The following is an 18084-nucleotide window of genomic DNA, read 5'->3' on the forward strand; positions in this document are numbered from 1 at the left end:
GAAAAGGGTGGCCATTTTGTACAATAGTTTTAAAACTCAATGTGGTGCTTTTAGATATTCAGTTTATTTTGTTTCCTCACAAATCGAGTTACATTCTCCCTCCCCCACCTTGTGCTGCTGACTGCCTGCACAGATCCCACTTGAATTTAGCTAGTGTTACCAATGAATACACATTACCAGAGAGCACGCACTCATTATCTTGCCTTTGAATCACTCTGACAAACAAAGACTTAACAATGCGCAACACCTCATGTCCTCTTTTCCTCCTACACTGTATGGCATTTAAAAATGCAAGATGTAACACCACTTCCTGATCTAGTTAGTGCAATTAAGGCCATTCAAGCTTTTTTTAGTCATGTACACAGTCAGCATTACATTTTAGTCAGCAGGCAAACTTGCTGTCAGATCACAATCATAAATCAAACACGTATGCAGCATTATCACAGACCAGGAAAGTTTTGTTGCTACTTGGGAACGACAATAAATTCTGCGTACACTTTTGAAGTAAACATAAATGCTACAAATCTAACACTTTGAAAATTTACAAATGAAGAATTTTAAAACACTAACATGTTGCAGACATTTTTTGAAGGGGAGACAGCTGGAGGCGAGGTGTAACAGGAAGTTATTTCAATGCAACTAAGAGCACAAATATTTAAAGAAGCCTGTAATACTGTGGACAAAGATAGCAGTGTAGATTTAGGAGGAAGAAACAGCAGCAAGAATCTGAAGTTAAACTCAAGGTACAAGAGGGATTATCATTATCAAAATCAATATGAATAATTTCTATTTGTGCAGTTACTTTAATCATCTTCTTAAGAATGTTATGAAATAAAATTTGACCCCAAGCCATAAAAATAATTACGAGAATTGATGACCAAAAGCTTAGCAACAGAGACAGGTTTTAAGGAGCACTTCAAAAAGGACACTTGAGAGGCAAGAAGGAAACTACAGATCTAGATTACTGAAGTCATGTCCACCATTTGTGGAATGTTTTAAATTCAGGAATGATCAAAATGCCGGAATCAGCAGACTGCTGACATCTCATGCGATTACAGAACTGGATGACCCCCATCAACAAGTGAGGCACAGAATGGGAAATAATCCAGGACAGGATTGAAAGGATTTGAAGAAAGTAGCAGTGGGGTTGAGAGTCTGGTAGATGCAGTCATCATAGCAGAGGTGGCCAATAAATATAAACAATTAATGAATGGGAAATAACCTTAGGATGCATTTCAGGTTGGATTTTAGATTAACTCTACATTTTAAGTCAGTGACTTACCTCCTGACTTGTCAAAATCTTTCTATCATCTAAAAAGTACAATTTAGAAGTGGGGTTGGCATACACTCCAATTACCTGGATGATTGTGCTCCAACAATACAGGGGAAGTTCAAGAGCACCAATAGGACAATAGTGAACTACTTGATTCGAACCTCACACACTATCTTGCAAATTCATTCAATTTTACTATCTTAGACTGTGACTACTGTACAACTCCATCTATTGGATCCATTGCAACAACTCACTAAAGATTTCTCCATAGACATCCTAAAGCTGTGACCTCTACCACCCAGATAGTCCTGGGCAGCAGATACATGCAAACAGCCAGCACTCCCAGCAAGTCAATCCAATCAGGCTAGGGTGGCATATTATCAATCTTCTGTGGATGCTCAGTTAAAAAAACCTCACAAAGCACCCAATGCAATTGCACCACGTAAATGCCTTCACCACGTATCGGAGCAGTTCACTTGCATTTTCTCAAAGGCAATTTGAGATGGGCAATAAATATTGGCCTTAACAGCAGTACCTATAAATTAATATCAATCACTGTAAAAGATACCTGCAAGGATGCAAACAATGGCAGCATTTAGGGGGAAAAATATCATGAATGGAATAAGGACATAAAGAATAGCATAAACATTAAAAGGTAGAAACATGGGGGGCAAAATTCCAGAGTTGAAAAACATGCGTCTTGATAAGAAAGAGTTCGGCTTAACACTGGTGAGAATGTCAATGCTGTAGAAACAGAATGGAGTCAAAGCTAAAGGCACAAAGCTGTCACTAAAGATCAGCAAGCCACACAAAGGAAATCACTAAAATGTGTCATCTGGGAGGTCAGTACCGTTACAAGAGGATGAATAAGGGTTCACAAAGCAGTTTTAACATAGTAAAATCAAAATATGACAAACCCACCCAAGGAGATTTTTTATTAATTCAAACATAGGGTTTAATATGGCCAATGTGAGACAGTCAAAGGCAGAGAGGACATATATAAGAAAGATTTAGGAAAATAGCACCCAGGTATCTGAAATCATGATGCCATGAGTTAAAATCAGAGTTGCAAAAGAACCAATGCTGCAGCAGCAAAGATCGCAGAGGGTTTTAGGTCTGGCTGAAGTTGCAAGGATGAAGGGTAAAACTATTGCGAGATTGCAAATGTAAGGATTTTGAGAATTAGAGTATTGGTGGACCAAGACCAATACAATCGCGAGCAGTGTACTACTCAGTAAGTGGGATTTGATGCCAGTTAGAACATGGGCAATGGACTTAGACAAGCTTAGGAAGCTGAAGCCATGGAAACAATTGAAGTTAACAAGTCTGCAGGTAGAAAAAACATGCTTCAGGATTCCATCAGTAGTTGACCAGAGACAGATGCACAGTGGAGGTGCAAGTGGATCCTTTTGATTACTGAGAGGATAATTGGTTTAAATCAAAGGTAGACGCAAAATGCTAGAGTGATCAGTGGGACAGGCAGCATCTCTGGAGAGAAGGGATGGGTGAAGTTTCGGGTTGAGGGCTGAAGAAGGGTCTCGACCCGAAACATCATTAATTCTCAAGGAAGTTCAGATGTTACAATGCAGGAATGTGAAGATAGAACATTGGAGGTGACTACAGCAAGAGAGAGAAGAATAGAACCATCCATGGACTAATACGCTCAACTGGCTGACAGAAAAGTAGCATTGGGTCACCAAGACACATCAAAGAGAATGGATAGTTATGACAGTCAATCAGATGAAAAACTGCCATCTGTGTTTTGGATAAGACCTGTATCAGGGCAAAGGAAGAAGGGATGTTCAAACACAGAATTTCATAAAGGATGGATAAGAACATGCCTTAGTTTTATGACTAAGTGACTAACTTATGACTAAGTAGCATTGTCAGAACAGTGGACAGAATCATAATCATAGAGTGATACAGCATGGAAACAAGCCCTTCGGCCCAACTTGCCCACACTGGCCCAGTGGACATGTAACATGTCCCAGCTACACCAGTCCCACCTGCCTGTGTTTGGTCCATGTCCCTCCAAACCTGACCTATCCATGTACCTGTCTAACTGTCTCTTAAACGTTGGGATAGTCCCTGCTTCAACTACCACCTCTGGCAGCTTGTTCCATTCACCCACCATCCTTTGTGTGAAAAGGTTACCCCTCAGATTCCTATTAAATCTTTCCCCCTTCACCTTAAACCTATATCCTCTGGTCCTCGATTTACCTATTCTGGGCAAAAGATTCTGCGCATCTACCCAATCTATTCCTCACATGATTTAATACACCTCTAAAACATCATCCCTCATCGTCCTGTGCTCAAAGGAATAGAGTCCCAGCCTACTCAACCTCTCCCTATAGGTTAGACACTTGAGTCCTGGCAACATCCTCGTAAATCTTCAAGCTTTCCAGTTTGACAACATTTCCTATAACATGGTGCCCAGAACTAAATACAATAAATGCAGCCTCACCAACGTCCTATACAACTGCAACATGATCTCCCAACTTCTATATTCAATACTCTGACTGATGAAGGCCAATGTGCCCAAAGCCTTTTTGACCACCCGATCTACCTGCGATTCCACCTTCACAGAACCACACACCTGCGCTTCTAGATCCCCCTGCTCCACAACACTCCCCAGAGCCCTACCATTCATTGTGTAGATCCTGCCCATGTTTGACTTCCCACAATGCAACACCTCACGTTTCTCTGTATTAAATTCAATCAACCATTCCTCAGCCCATCTGGCCAATTGATCAAGTTCCTGCTGCAATTTTTTATATCATCTGCAAACTTGCTAATCTTGCCATGTGTGTTCTTATCCAAATCATTTATATATATAAGAATGAAATTCTTATTAATGAAACTGAAACAAGGTACACATAACACCACAAAGATACTCAAGTCAGCATTCTCAGTGCACATATGAAACACATATGTGCAGTTATTGTAATGTGGGACATTTTTTAATGCATATTAGATATACACAGTGAGTGGTTAAGATATGGAATGTAGTGTTGGGTTTGCAGGGGAGGCAGACTCAAATTTATTTCCCAAAATGGGAATACGTATCTGGAAGAAAAAAAGAATTTGAAGGTCCTTTGGGAATGGGCAGGGAAATAAACCAGCAGGATGCACTGCTTTAAAGCTGGGTTCAGATTCTGTGGGCCAAATGGCCTCTTCCCATACCATCTTCATCCCGTGCTCTGTAATTCAACAAAGAGCGCAATCTCACTTAGTTTAGTTTAGTTTAGAGATACAGTGAGTCTGAAGAAGGGTCTCGACCCGAAACGTCCCCCATTCCTTCTCGCCAGAGATGCTGCCTGTCCCGCTGAGTTACTCTAGCATTTTGTGTCTACCAGAGAGTATCTCTTTCGGCCCACCGAGTCTGCACCGACCAGCGATCCCTGTACATTAACACTACCCTACACATACTAGGAACAATTTCTACACATACCAAAACAATTAATTTACAAACCTGTACGTCTTTGGAGTGTGGCAGGAAACTGAAGATCTCGGAGAAAACTCACACGATCACAGTGAGAATGTACAAACTACGTACAGACAGCACACGTAGTCAGGATCGAACCCGGGTCTCTGGCACTGTAAGCGCTGTAAAGCAGCAACTTTACCGCTGCGCCACTGTGCCACTTGCTCCAATCCAATTCTGGTTTCTGGATAGCATTCAGGTTCAGGGTCTAAGATGAATTTAATGCTCCACTGCCATCCAGCTGATATTGATTATCTCAGATTACCAGGAACAGAATTTGCCAGACCCTTCCAGACTCAATGGTCCAACTCCATATCAAACTGCACACACATTTGCTCAATGAGCAGTGAAGAATAAAGTGTAAGAAAGTGAAACATGCATTGTTTAGTTTAGACACAAGCAACTGCAGATGCTGGTTTACAACAAAAAAAGACACAAAGTATTGGAGTATCTCAGCAGGTCAGGCATTATCGCGGGATGACATGGACAGTCAATGATTCAGGTCGGAACCCTTCTTCAGACTGATTGTGGTGGGGGGGGGAGGGGAAAGAGGTGGGGGCAGGACAGTTTAGAGATAGAGCATAAAAATAGATCATCCGGCCCACCTAATCCATGCCGATCATCAATCGCATGTTCACACTAGTTCTGTTATCTCACTTTTGCATCCATTCCCTACTCATTTGGGACATTTTGTACAGAGGCCAATTGACGTACAAACCCATACATCTTTGAGACGCCAGGAAACCGGAGCACCTGGAGAAAAACCATGTGGTCATTAGGAGAACGTGCAAACTCCACATTGAGAGCACTCGAGGTTAGGATCAAAACTAGTGTCTGCCGCTGTGAGGCAGCAACTCTACCAGCTGCGCCACTGTACCACCCTTGCATTGTGCATGGGTCAACCATAAAAAAATTAAATTTCCTTCTTTATCACTAAATTCTTTATTAATCATCACTATTGTGCAAAGGTGATTAATAAAGTGAATTATGTGATAAAAGAGGAGAGTTTAATTTTTTTTGTGCATTCTGCATAGGTCAACCAAAAAAATATAAATCTGCTTCACCACTTTTTATTTATTAATCGTCAGTATTGTGCAAAACAATTTTATAAATGTAACTCAACAGTATTTTGACTTACCACAAATCAATTCATAGCCTGACGTGGCTCAAAAAAGATACTTCCTTTGTGCACACCATTGTTAGGACTGAAGAGACGTAAAATACCAGGCAGTGGCAAAGAAAGAGTGGTTGGGCCAATTCCCCAGTTACTAACCTAATTTGTAATCAATTATAAAATCAAATGATAAAGCGCACATTTTTAACTGACAAATGGAAAGAATGGTGCAGGCAAATTTACGTGAACCTATTTTACCATTATCCACTCAATCCGTAATCATCTGCAGTATCTTCCTTCCTTCCTTCCAACATTACACTGTAAAATAAGGTAAATCCTTCAACTCTTGCCCAGTAAATATGTTTTTTTTTTAAAAAGGAGGCTGGAAGCACAATGCACATCAGCTGTAAAATGCCATGAAGCAGCCAGCTACGTGGTTCTCTCCACGATTTCCGACACGGGTTTTTCAGACTGCAGCTGTACCACTTCTGGGACAAGCATTTGAAAATCTTCCCACCCTTGCCCATCCCCCATCACCCTAGGGTCAGGGGGGAGGAGAAAGCAGCAAAAGAAAAAAGAGTAAAGTCATTAGTATGATCTCCTTGAGCATCTCAACTTTCAATTGGTGATGACGTTAGCCTGTGCAATTAAAGCATAGGGCAGGGTAACTAAATAACAAGGTCTTTCATATTTGTGGTAAAAAAAAGGTATTATAGTTCTGTATCATAAGGCACTCTTAAAAACAAGCTTCAATTATTATTTTGATGCAGTTAATTCAAATTTGTAAGTGGAAGATTATGTTAAATTGCTGATTTATTTTGCTGCAGAAGTCGTGTATACTTGCACGTCACTGTCAGGGGTAGCTTAATTCCTTATCTTCACAAGCTTTCTGAATTTGAATCAGATTTTAGTGTTCATTACGGCACAGCTTGTGTACAATCTCACTTCCGATTTAGAAGTTTCTGAATTGGGCAGAACAATGGCACAGCTGGAAGAGATGCTCTTCACAATACCAGAGACCTGGGTTCGATCCTGCCCTCTGGTGCTGTCTGTGTGAAGTTTGCACATTGGCCCTGTGACCGTGTGGGTTTCCTCCCAGTGCTCCAGTCTCCGACCACATCCCAAAGACATGCGGGTTTGTAGGTTAATTCGGCCTCAGTAAAATTGCCCCTAGTGTGTAGGGAGTGGATAAGAAAATGGAATAACATAGAACTAGTGTGATCAGCGTGGATTTGGTGGGCTAAAGGGCCTGTATCTATGCTGCATCTCTAATCAAATTCATACACCACTCCAGGAAATATGGAGGACAAAACGCTTGACTGACTTTCGAATGCAGTAAAAGATGTCTTTCACATAGAGTGGTGACATCGTTCAGAAGGAACTTAGAGAGCCCACCCCTTTCTCAGGGAGATGTACAAGATCCTGTGGCACTATTTAGAAGAGGTGGGGTTATCCTCAGTAACTTTGAAAATATCTTTCAAACTAAACAATAGCACATCATCAGGCCACCAACATAATCCTGTTGATGGGAACTTAAGAGTGGGTTTGTTGTTGCACTATTAACATACTTCAAATGGGTAGGACAGAACTGCAGATCCTGGTATACACCAAAGATAGACACAAAATGGTGGAGTAATTCAATGGGACGGGCAGCATCTCTGGAGAGAAGGAACGGGTGAGAAGGGTCTCGACCCGAAACATCATCCATTCCTTCGCTTCAGAGATACTGCCTGTCCCGCTGAGTTACTCCAGCATTTTGTGTCTATCTTGCCACATCTCAAATCTTCTTTGCTATCTGAAGAAGGCTTTGGGATATTGTGAAAGGCACAATATAATGTGAATATTATTGGAGAACAAAATAAAACATATTGAAAATATAAAAAGTAGTACAAAATTATAACCTCATTGCACGAGCAATCTTTCCATCTGAATTCCTATAATATCAATCCCATTCCACAAGAATGCAAGCTCAATTAGGAAAGAACAGAAAAGTGCTCAGAAGGAAGAAATAATGAAGACATGCAGGGGTAGATGTTTAAAGGCCAGAACTTCCCAATCAGGGAGAAAACCATACTCATGAACTTGCAAGAATAAAATCCTCTTACCATTAACATTTTAAAAAATTGGTGCAGTAATACACAATTTGATTGATGGATTGTGGAGCATCATCTATTCCCAAACAAAGTGATTCTGTGCCATTAAGCGCGAGAATTAAACATGTTCATCGTTTTAAGCAGTTCATTCATGAGCTTCTGAATGCACATGTATGTGACTCAGCACATCAGCCTTTCTTTCTTGGTATTCAATATCACATGCAGGCATAACCTCTTATTCTGAAAGCAGTCTGGTTCTGGGCTGTACATATCACACATCTTACTATCATCTACCTCAGATATGATTTCAAAATTTCAGGGCATATGTTCCTTTCCATGCCACCTAAATCTCCCCGCCCCCAATGTAATTTGCCATTTTGTCTTGACACGAAAAAAAGAGATATACTGAACTATATTGTTACCGAAGCAGATCTGATTTTAAGTGTAGCAGCAATCTGTATCCTACCTTGTTGGTGACGATGGTGATCTTGTTTGTAATTCAAACTAACTATTGCCTGCCTTGATTCCCTGCAGGGCAGAAGCCTGCTTCTGTGCTGCTGCTTCTTCTATTTGCCCACCAACAGGCATGTGACTCTGCTACACAAAAGGGCAAGGACCTTCTGTTAAAGAGAAGGCCCCTGTAATTGATCAGTGAGGATAAAAAACTCTTGTGAGACAAAAGTCAAGTCTCCCTTCTTCAGAAATATATTTGTAAAAACCCAGATGATTGCACTTTAAGCAGAGGCAGTGCTTAGCAAAATGGCATTAGCATGTGACCCAGGGAACAAAAAGTAAAAACTCTGCCATTGTAACCACTGAAACTACTTGGATTGCTGGTTTTTACAGCAGTCTGGCCACAGAAGTAAATGGAAACAGACTTTAACACTTTAAAAGTACATAGAATAAACTATTTACTACTTACCTCTGGGGTTGCATAGTACTGTAACACAGGGTTAAGTCAATACTTAAAAAAACATGGTGGACAGTAACTCAGTAGTCAGAGAAGGGCTTGGCACACAAGCTTGATGATCTGTCAGTCTGCAAAGTACCTCCAATGCAATTGGACGGCCTTCTTTACCAGCATATAAAAGTGAGGCTGATTGGCTCCTACACTTCCTGAATGGTAACTTCTGCACGGCATTTGCAGACAGAAACCACTCTCTGAAAAGAATTTAAATCCAAAGCTTTTGGCTTGGTTTCAGAAGCAGAAAGCAACGATATTGAAAAAGTCGACTCGGATCAAACTGCTGTTCAATTCTAAAACAGCTAGGAATGTCTTCTTGTAATGTTTCAACTCATTTTAACAGATTTAGTTTGCAATTTGTCCTTTTCCCTGAAGAAAAGAATGTCAAGAACTGCATTTTGTGAACATTTTTTTAATTTATTTTTGCTGTGTTAATCAAATAGCTGTGATGTTTTTGGCTCTTTAAAAATTAATATCAGCAACACAAAGTTGTGAGTGAAAGGAAACTTTTATCCAGTAATGTAACTATTAGAAATGGAGGAAAAGACACAAATTGCTAGGGTAACTCAGCGGATAAGACAGCATTTCTGGAGAACATGGCTAGATGACGGGTGGAGGCCCTTCTTCAGACTGATTGTGCGGGGAGAGGGAGAGAAAGCCAGAAGAGAGGTGGGGGCATGAAATTCTGGCAAGTGATAGCAGGATACAGATGAGGGAGGGGAGAGGATGGGGGGTTGATTGGCAGTTGCTTGGTCAAAGGCCAGAAATGTGAGATGAGGAGGTGTGGTGAGATAAAGAGATAAGGTTAGAATAGATGCAATTTGTGAAACTAAGTGGAAGGAATAGGTGGAAGGGGACTGGAGAGGGAAAGGGGGGGAAATGGCTGTGAATCTAGATGGGGCACAAGGAAGATTTGGGAGGAGAAGGGGGGAGATGTTGTTTGTAGATAAGTAGATCAGAGAATTCAATGTTTATACCATCAAAGGGCCCTGAACCAAAATGTCCTCCAGAGATGCTGCCTGATCTGCTGAGTTACTCCAGCACTTTGTCTTTTTTATTAATCAGCACCTGCAGTTCTTTGTGTCTTCTTAGAAATAGAAGATATTTGTTGAAACAAAATGCATTATTGCAATACACTGTCAATGTCTTGAATGTATTTATTAGCCTTTTAAACACAGAAAAACACCCTAAGGGGCATTTACAGAGATGGAATTAGAAGAGGGCTGGATGCAAGGCAAAGAAAGGCAAAATGAGGATATGCTAGATGCTAAGGGGATGTTTTCTCTTGTGGATTATCTAGAACTGAGCAACGAAGTTTCAAAATAAAGAATCAACAACTTAAGGTGAGGATGAGATACTTCTCCCAAAAGTTTGGGAATCTTTGGACTTCACTGTAAACTTCACTTATGGAAGTAGAATCACAGAATATATTCAAGACTGAAAGAAACAAATTTTTGAAAAGCCGTGGAGATGGGGGTCATGAAAAACTGGCAGGAAATTCAAAATGTAGCCAGGATTAAATTAACTAAGATCTTATTTACAGGGGGGGGGGGGGGGGGGTCCTGGGGTTTTTTGGGCCATCTAAGCCTTGGGGATGATGTTAAAGAAAATGGTGTAAGTGAGACAGGAAAATCAAGGGATGCATTTCCAGTGCATAGAAATTAAGATGGCACCTGTCTGTGGCAACATGTTGCAATCAGCACACCAGAAAATAATCAAATGTAGCAGTTCTGAGCGTACCTGGATAAAAGAATCAGATTGTTTACAGAGTACTACATTTACATATTCTATTGTGCTGCATCATGACTGTTTTTTTATTTCAGCATCACTTTGCTGCACCATCCGTATATCTGTTGATCCCCTTAACATCTAAACAACATCAGTCAGCAACATGTGCAGGAAAGAACTACAAATGCTGGTTTAAATCGAAGGTAGAGACAAAATGCTGGAGTAACTCAGAGGGATAGGCCATTATGGTTCCGCTATCCAGCTGATTGCAATTTAGTCAAGTCAAGTCAAGTCAATTTTATTTGTATAGCACATTTAAAAACAACCCACGTTGACCAAAGTGCTGTACATCTGATTAGGTACTAAGGAAAAAAATGAAACATACAGTAGCACGCAAACAGTTCACAGCGCCTCCTCAATGAGCCTCAAACGCTAGGGAGTAGAAATAGGTTTTGAGCCTGGACTTAAAGGAGTCGATGGAGGGGGCAGTTCTGATGGGGAGAGGGATGCTGTTCCACAGTCTAGGAGCTGCAACCGCAAAAGCGCGGTCACCCCTGAGCTTAAGCCTAGACCGCGGGATAGTGAGTAGCCCCAAGTCGGCCGACCTGAGGGACCTGGAGTTAGAGAGGGGGGTTAGAAGATTTTTGATGTAGGGGGGGGGGGAATGTCCATTTAGGGCTTTATAAGTGAATAGGAGGAGCTTGAAGTTGATTTTATACCGTACAGGGAGCCAGTAGAGAGCGGCCAGAATCGGGGTGATGTGGTCCCTTTTACGGGTACCCGTCAGGAGTCTCGCTGCGGCGTTTTGGACCAGTTGCAGGCGGGACAGGGAAGATTGGCTGATCCCAGTGTATAGGGAGTTGCAGTAGTCTAGGCGGGAGGAAATGAAAGCGTGAAAGCGTGAATTTAGTTTCGATTAATATTGTCACGTGTACCGAGGTACAGCGAATCCCTTTTTTTGGAGGATAATGAAATCCTCAGAGGAAATAGGAGAAAAAACAGCAGAGATGGGCATGGGACAAGGGTATGGGAAGGTAATTTTTCATTAATGGTGAGGAAGCCATGGGGTTCTTAGAAAAAATCCTGAAGAAGAACAGGTCGATGATTTCCTGGCAGGGTCCACAGCACCAGAAAGTTTCCGGGGGCTCACTAGGAAAGGTAAACTGATTGCTAGTGACAATGCCCTGTCCATTTTCCAGTCCCCAAATTCTTTTGCTGTTACATTTATCTGCAAGGAAAATTCCATGTTTTCCCATGCTCCCCTCCTCATGTTGGACAACCAGGATCTCAACCGCATATTCATCTTAAGGAATCTCTGCAACCCAGAGGAGCCTCAGTTGCCTGCTCAAAAACAAAGTTTAATATTGTGACCACTAAGTCAGTTAAATCGCTACAGTAGCAACTCAACTGTTTATCCAGATTGTTTGCGGAGTTCATTTCATTTTAATACTGCCTTGGAAATATGCTATTGCCAGAAGATTTCACAGTGATGCAATCAGCTAAAAAGTCATTGCTACTGATTTCATTTGACACTTTGTAATGGTAGAGAAGAGTAAAAGTACTGCCAGAATTTTGCCCAATAAGAGATTACAGCATGCCAATGTTTATAATCCATGAAAACTTTGTTCTATTTACTTCACTTCATCCTGGCAACATATCATGATGACAACATATCGGGATCCCACTGCTAGCCACATTTTCCCATCTCCACCCCTTTCTGCATTCCGCAGAGACCGTTCCTCCGCAACTCCCTGGTAAACTTCCTTCCCCACCCAAACCACCCCCTCCCCAGATACTTTACCCTGCAACTGCAGGGGATTCAACACCCTGTCCCTATATAATATTCATTTATTGTCATTGCAACGAGTACAACGAAATTAAAAAATAGCCAATCCTGACGGTGCGTACAAACATATATGCAATAAATGCAAAAACAAATAAATACAATTATATTAAGTACAAAGATTTTTTAACAGTGTTGCGTAGTGCAGAAGGTAGTGTTCAGTTCTCGTATGGCCCTGGGGTAAAAACTGTTCTTAAGTCTGTTTGTTCGGGATTTGATCGACCTGAAACGTCGACCAGAGGGCAGATGAACAAACAGACGGTGGCCGGGGTGGGATGGATCTTTTATTATTTTGCCTGCTCTACTGAGGCAGCGTAGGCTGAACAGGTGCTCCAGGGAGGGCAGTGAGCAGCCGATGATCTTCTGGGCCGTTGTGATGACCCTCTGAAGGGCCTTCCTGTCCTTTTCTGAGCAGCTGGCATACCATGTGGTTATACAGTATGCCAGCACACTCTCGATGGAGCAGCGATAGAAGGACATCATGAGCTTCTCCTGCAGGTTGGTTTTCCTGAGGATCCTCAGGAAGTGGAGTCTCTGCTGTGCCTTCTTTACTGTGGTGATGGTGTTGGTAGACCAGGTAAGATCCTCTGCGATGTGCGTACCCAGGAACCTGAAAGCGGGTACCCTTTCCACACAGACCCCATTGATGTAGAGTGGGTCGTATTCTACACTGGTTTTCCTGAAGTCAATTATAAGTTCCTTTGTTTTGGAGGAGTTCAGGACAAGATTGTTCACTGAACACCATGCTGCCAGCCTTTGGATTTCATCCCTGTAGGCTGTCTCATCTCCTCCTGAGATGAGTCCAACCACAGTCGTGTCATCCGCGAACTTGATGATGGTGTTGGTGGGATGGGTGGGGGCGCAGTCGTGAGTGTAGAGGGAGTAAAGGATGGGGCTCAACACACAGCCCTGTGGTGAGCCGGTGCTCAGTGTAATGGTGGAGGAGAGGTGAGGGCCTATTTTGACGGTCTGGGGGCGGTTGGTCAGGAAGTCCTTGATCCATTGGCAGATGGTTTGGGAAAATCCAAGGTCAGAAAGTTTGGTGACCAGTCTGCTCGGGATGACCGTGTTAAAGGCAGAGCTGAAGTCGAGGAAGAGCATCCTCACATAGCTCCCCTGGTGTTCAAGGTGGGTCAGTGCAGTGTGAAGAGCAGTGTCGATGGCATCCCCTGTAGACCTATTTGCTCTGTAGGCAAACTGGTGTGGGTCGAAGGTGGGTGGGAGGCTGGCTTTGATGTGCTGCAGGACCAGTCTCTCGAAGCACTTTGTGATGACCGGTGTGAGTGCTACCGGACGGTAGTCGTTAAGGCCGCTGATGACAGACTTTTTCGGCAGTGGGATGATTGTGGCGGACTTCAGGCAGGGAGGGATGGTGGATTTTAAAAGGGACAGGTTGAAGATTTTTGTGAAGACCTCAGATAATTGGTCTGCACATTCCCTCAGCACTCTGCCCGTCACACCATCGGGGCCTGCAGCTTTCCTGGGATTCACTGCTCTGAGCACGCGCTTAACATCATACTCCTGCACAGTGAAGGTGTTGCTGTCAGGTGCTGGAGAGGGTGTTATGTCTGCCACTGCAGCTTTCACCTCGAAACGAGCAAAGAAACAGTTAAGTTCCTCTGCCAGCGAGGCGTCGCCGTCGGCAGTCGTGCGGTTGCTGGTCTTGTAGTTGGTGATGTGCTGGATGCCTTGCCATACCCGCCGTGGGTCATTGTTGGTAAAGTGGTCCTCAATCTTCCTCTTGTAGGACGCTTTGGCATCCTTGATGCCTCTCTTCAGGTTGGTTCTAGCAGCACTGTATAGAGCTCTATCACTAGACCTGAAGGCGGTGTTACGGTCCTTGAGGAGAGACCTGACATCCTTTGTCATCCAGGGCTTCTGATTGGGATACAACCGGATACGTTTGTCGACCCCCCCGACTCCATCCAAGGACCCCGGCAGTTTTTTCGCGTGAGGCAGAGGTTCACTTGCACCTCCTTCAACCTCATCTACTGTATCTGCTGTTCCACATGTGGATTCCTTTATATCGACGAGACCAAGCACAGGCTTGCCGATCCTTTCGCTGAACACCTCCGTTCAGTCCATCTAAACCTACTCAATCTCTCGGTTGCTTAATACTTTAACTCCCCCTCCCATTCCCACACTGACCTTTCTGTCCTAAGCCTCCTCCATTGTCAGAGTGAGGCCCAGCGCAAATTGGAGGAACAACACCTATTTCGCTTGGGTAACTTACACCCCAGCGATATGAACATTTACTTCTCTAACTTCAAGTAGCCCTTTCTTAGTGTGTAGGGAGTGGATGCGAAAGTGGGATAATGTAGAACTAATGTGAACGGGTCAGTGTTCACAGAAGGGCCCATTCCCATGCTGTATCTTTCAATCAATCCATAGATGCTCCCTTATCCACTATGCCACTAAACATCTCAAAGTAGTTAACTAGTCAAACATGTTTCACCTTTTAGAAACAATGATCCGGTATTTGTTCAAGTTCTTAGCTGCCCATGGGAAAGCTATGAGGAAATAGGTAACATTGATACACTGGAAGAATCCCCAAGGGCTGGGAACTGTTGAATTTACGAACAGGCTTTACTTTACTTTTCTCTTTCATTTCTTACTCACAGTTGACCAGATTGATGGACTGCTTATCTGTTTTTTTGTGTTGGATAACAAGAGAGGACTTGGTTTTGATGTATGGTGTGCAGGAGTCATTTGGGGAGGAAAAAAATAACAGTCAAGTCAAGTCAAGTCAATTTTATTTGCATAGCACATTTAAAAACAACCCACGTTGACCAAAGTGCTGCACATCTGATTAGGAAGGTCACAAAGGAAGACACAAACAATCTCCAAGATGTACTAGAGGACAGAGGATCTAGGGAGAAAGAGGAACTTTAAAAAATTTGCATTAGGCGAGAAATAGTATTGGGTAGACTGATAGGGCTGAAGGCTGATAAATTCTCAGGGCCTGATGGTCTGCATCCCAGGGTACTCAAGGAGGTGGCTCTTGAAATCGTTGACGCATTGCTGATCATTTTCCAATGCTCTATAGATTCAGAATCAGTTCCTGTGGATTGGAAGGTAGCTAATGATATCCTACTTTTCAAGAAAGGAGCGAGAGAGAGAAAACAGGAAATTATAGACCAGTTAGCCTGACATCGGTGGTGGGGAAGATGCTGGAGTCAATTATTAAAGAAGTAATAATGGCGCATTTGGACAGCAGTAAAAGGATTGCTCCAAGTCTCAATGGATTTATGAAGGGGAAATCCTGCTTGACTAATCTTCTGGAATTTTTTGAGGATGTGAAGTAAAATGGATGAAGGAGAGCCAGTGGATGTTGTGTATCTAGACTGTCAGAAAGCCTTTGATAAGGTCCCACACAAGAGATTAGTTGGCAAAATTAAAGCACATGATATTGGGAGTAGGGTATTGACATGGATCGAGAATTGGTTGGCAGACAGGAAACAAAGAGTAGGAATAAATGGGTCCCTGTCAGAACGGCAGGCAGTGGCGAGTGGAGTGTCGCAAGGCTCAGTGCTGGGGCCACAACTATTTACAATATATATTAATGATTTGGATGATGGAATTAAAAGTAACATTAGCAAATTTGCAGATGACACTAAGGTGGGTGGCAGCGTGAACTGCGAAGAGGATGCTAGGAGGTTGCAGGGTGACTTGGACAGGTTGAGTGAGTGGGCAAATGCATGGCAGATGCAGTATAAAGTATATGTGAGGTTATCCACTTTGGTGGCAAGAACAAGGAGGCAGATTATTATCTCAATGGTGTCAGATTAGGAAAAAGGGAAGTGCAAAGAGACCTGGGTGTCCTTGTGCACCAGTCACTGAAATTAACCATGCACGTACAGCAGGCAGTGAAGAAAGTTGGCCTTCATAACAAGAGGATTTGAGTATTGGAGTAAAGAGGTCTTTCTGCGGTTGTACAGGGCCCTGGTGTGACCACATCTGGAGTATTGTGTGCAGTTTTGGTCTCCTAATTTGAGGAAGGACATCCTTGCTATTGAGGAAGTGCAGCATAGGTTAATCCCCAGGATGGCGGGACTGTCATATGATGAAAGATTGGAAAGACTGGGCACTGGAATTTCATGAGGGGGGATCTTATAGAAACATATAAAATTATAAAAGGACTGGACAAGCTAGATGCAGGAAAAATGTTCCCAATATTGGAGGAGTCCAGAACCAGTGGCCACAATCTAAGAATAAAGGGGAGGCCATTTAAAACTGAGATGAGGCAAAACATTTTCACCCAGAGAGTTGTGTATTTGTGGAATTCTCTGCCACAGAAGGCAGTGGAGGCCAATTCACTAGATGAATTTAAGAGAGTTAGTTAGAGCTCTTGGGGCTAGAGGAATCGAGGGGTATGGGGAGAAGGCAAGCACGGGTTAATGATTGTGGATGATCAGCCATGATCACAATGAATGGCAGTGCTGGCTTGAAGGGCCGAATGGCCTCCTGCACCTATTTTCTATGTTTCTAATTATGAGTAGGGTGTATGGGGCTAGGGTTTAGAGGGTGGAAGGAAAGGAATATCAATCAGGAGAAAGAGAACTACCTACTGGTGCATGTTAGAAGTGAATGACGCTGGGGTTAGTACTGAGATCTCTGCATTAGAATGTTAGGGTGTCAGAAGTTATGGGGTGAAAGCAGGAAACTGGTTGAAAGGGATAGTTCAGCCATGATTGAATGGCGGAGTAGACTTGATGGGCCAAATGGCCTATTTGTGCTCCCAGAACATTTGAACATGAACTAATGAAGAAGATATATTTCTGTAATAACTTTATGCTTGTGTGCAAGATACATCTTCTGGATGCGCTGGGACGCATCCTCAGTGATGTGACCTGGGATCATTGGGTGTTTCGGGTCTCGCAACATCAGACACCCTCGCCCAGGCGAACCAGCCGGGGTTGATCAGGCCCCGACGCGTCCCAGCAGCAACCGCCCACGGATCAGCCCTCTTAATCCAAAGCCACCTTTCTCTGTGGCTTCGCTTGCGGATTGAATGGCTCTCTTCTTTGCCAGCCCCATAATGCCCAATTGGTTGAGGACTTTGCAGAGTGAGCATCCTGCAAAGCCTCTACAGCCCACCTCTATGGGTTCATGGTATGTCTTCCAGCCTCTGTCTCCACCAGTTCCTGGTACTTTGCGCATTTCCTCTCATTAGCTTCTTCTATATGCTCTTCCCAGGGCACTGTCAGCTCCAGAATGATCAGCTATTTTGTCACTTTGGAGGTGGCAATCATGTCTGGCCGGAGTGATGTTGCTGTGATGTGCTGTGGAAATTTCAGCTGTTTGCCCAGATCGACGTGCAGCTGCCAGTCAGTGGCCATGTAGAGGAGGCCCGCCCTTGTTTTTGGTTGTGGTCGAGGCTTCTCTCCAGTTTTGACAAAAGTGGTTGATTTCTTTGGGGCATTATATTGAGAAGTCCATAGTTGCCCCATTTCTCCTTCCACTCCTTGGAAGGGAGAGCGGTTTGTAGGTTAGTTATCTAAAATTGGAGAATTCAATGTTCATAAAGACTCCAAAGACGTACAGGTATGTAGGTTAATTGACTGGGTAAATGTAAAAAATTGTCC

At 43.1% G+C, this 18084-nt stretch overlaps 1 protein-coding gene across 1 annotated transcript in view; it reads right to left on the minus strand.

Moving 5' to 3' along the window:
* The window catches only part of zmynd8 (zinc finger, MYND-type containing 8), a 94104-nt gene extending 85592 nt beyond the window's left edge, over nucleotides 1-8512 (minus strand). Inside the window, exon 1 of the mRNA XM_078418732.1 lies at nucleotides 8431-8512. The gene's annotated coding sequence lies outside the window, so the exon portion shown is untranslated. The remainder of the gene's footprint in view (nucleotides 1-8430) is intronic.
* Between the last annotated feature and the right edge of the window lie 9572 nt (nucleotides 8513-18084).

This window comes from Rhinoraja longicauda, chromosome 22, assembly GCF_053455715.1.
Source record: "Rhinoraja longicauda isolate Sanriku21f chromosome 22, sRhiLon1.1, whole genome shotgun sequence".
Classification (NCBI taxonomy): domain Eukaryota; kingdom Metazoa; phylum Chordata; class Chondrichthyes; order Rajiformes; family Arhynchobatidae; genus Rhinoraja; species Rhinoraja longicauda.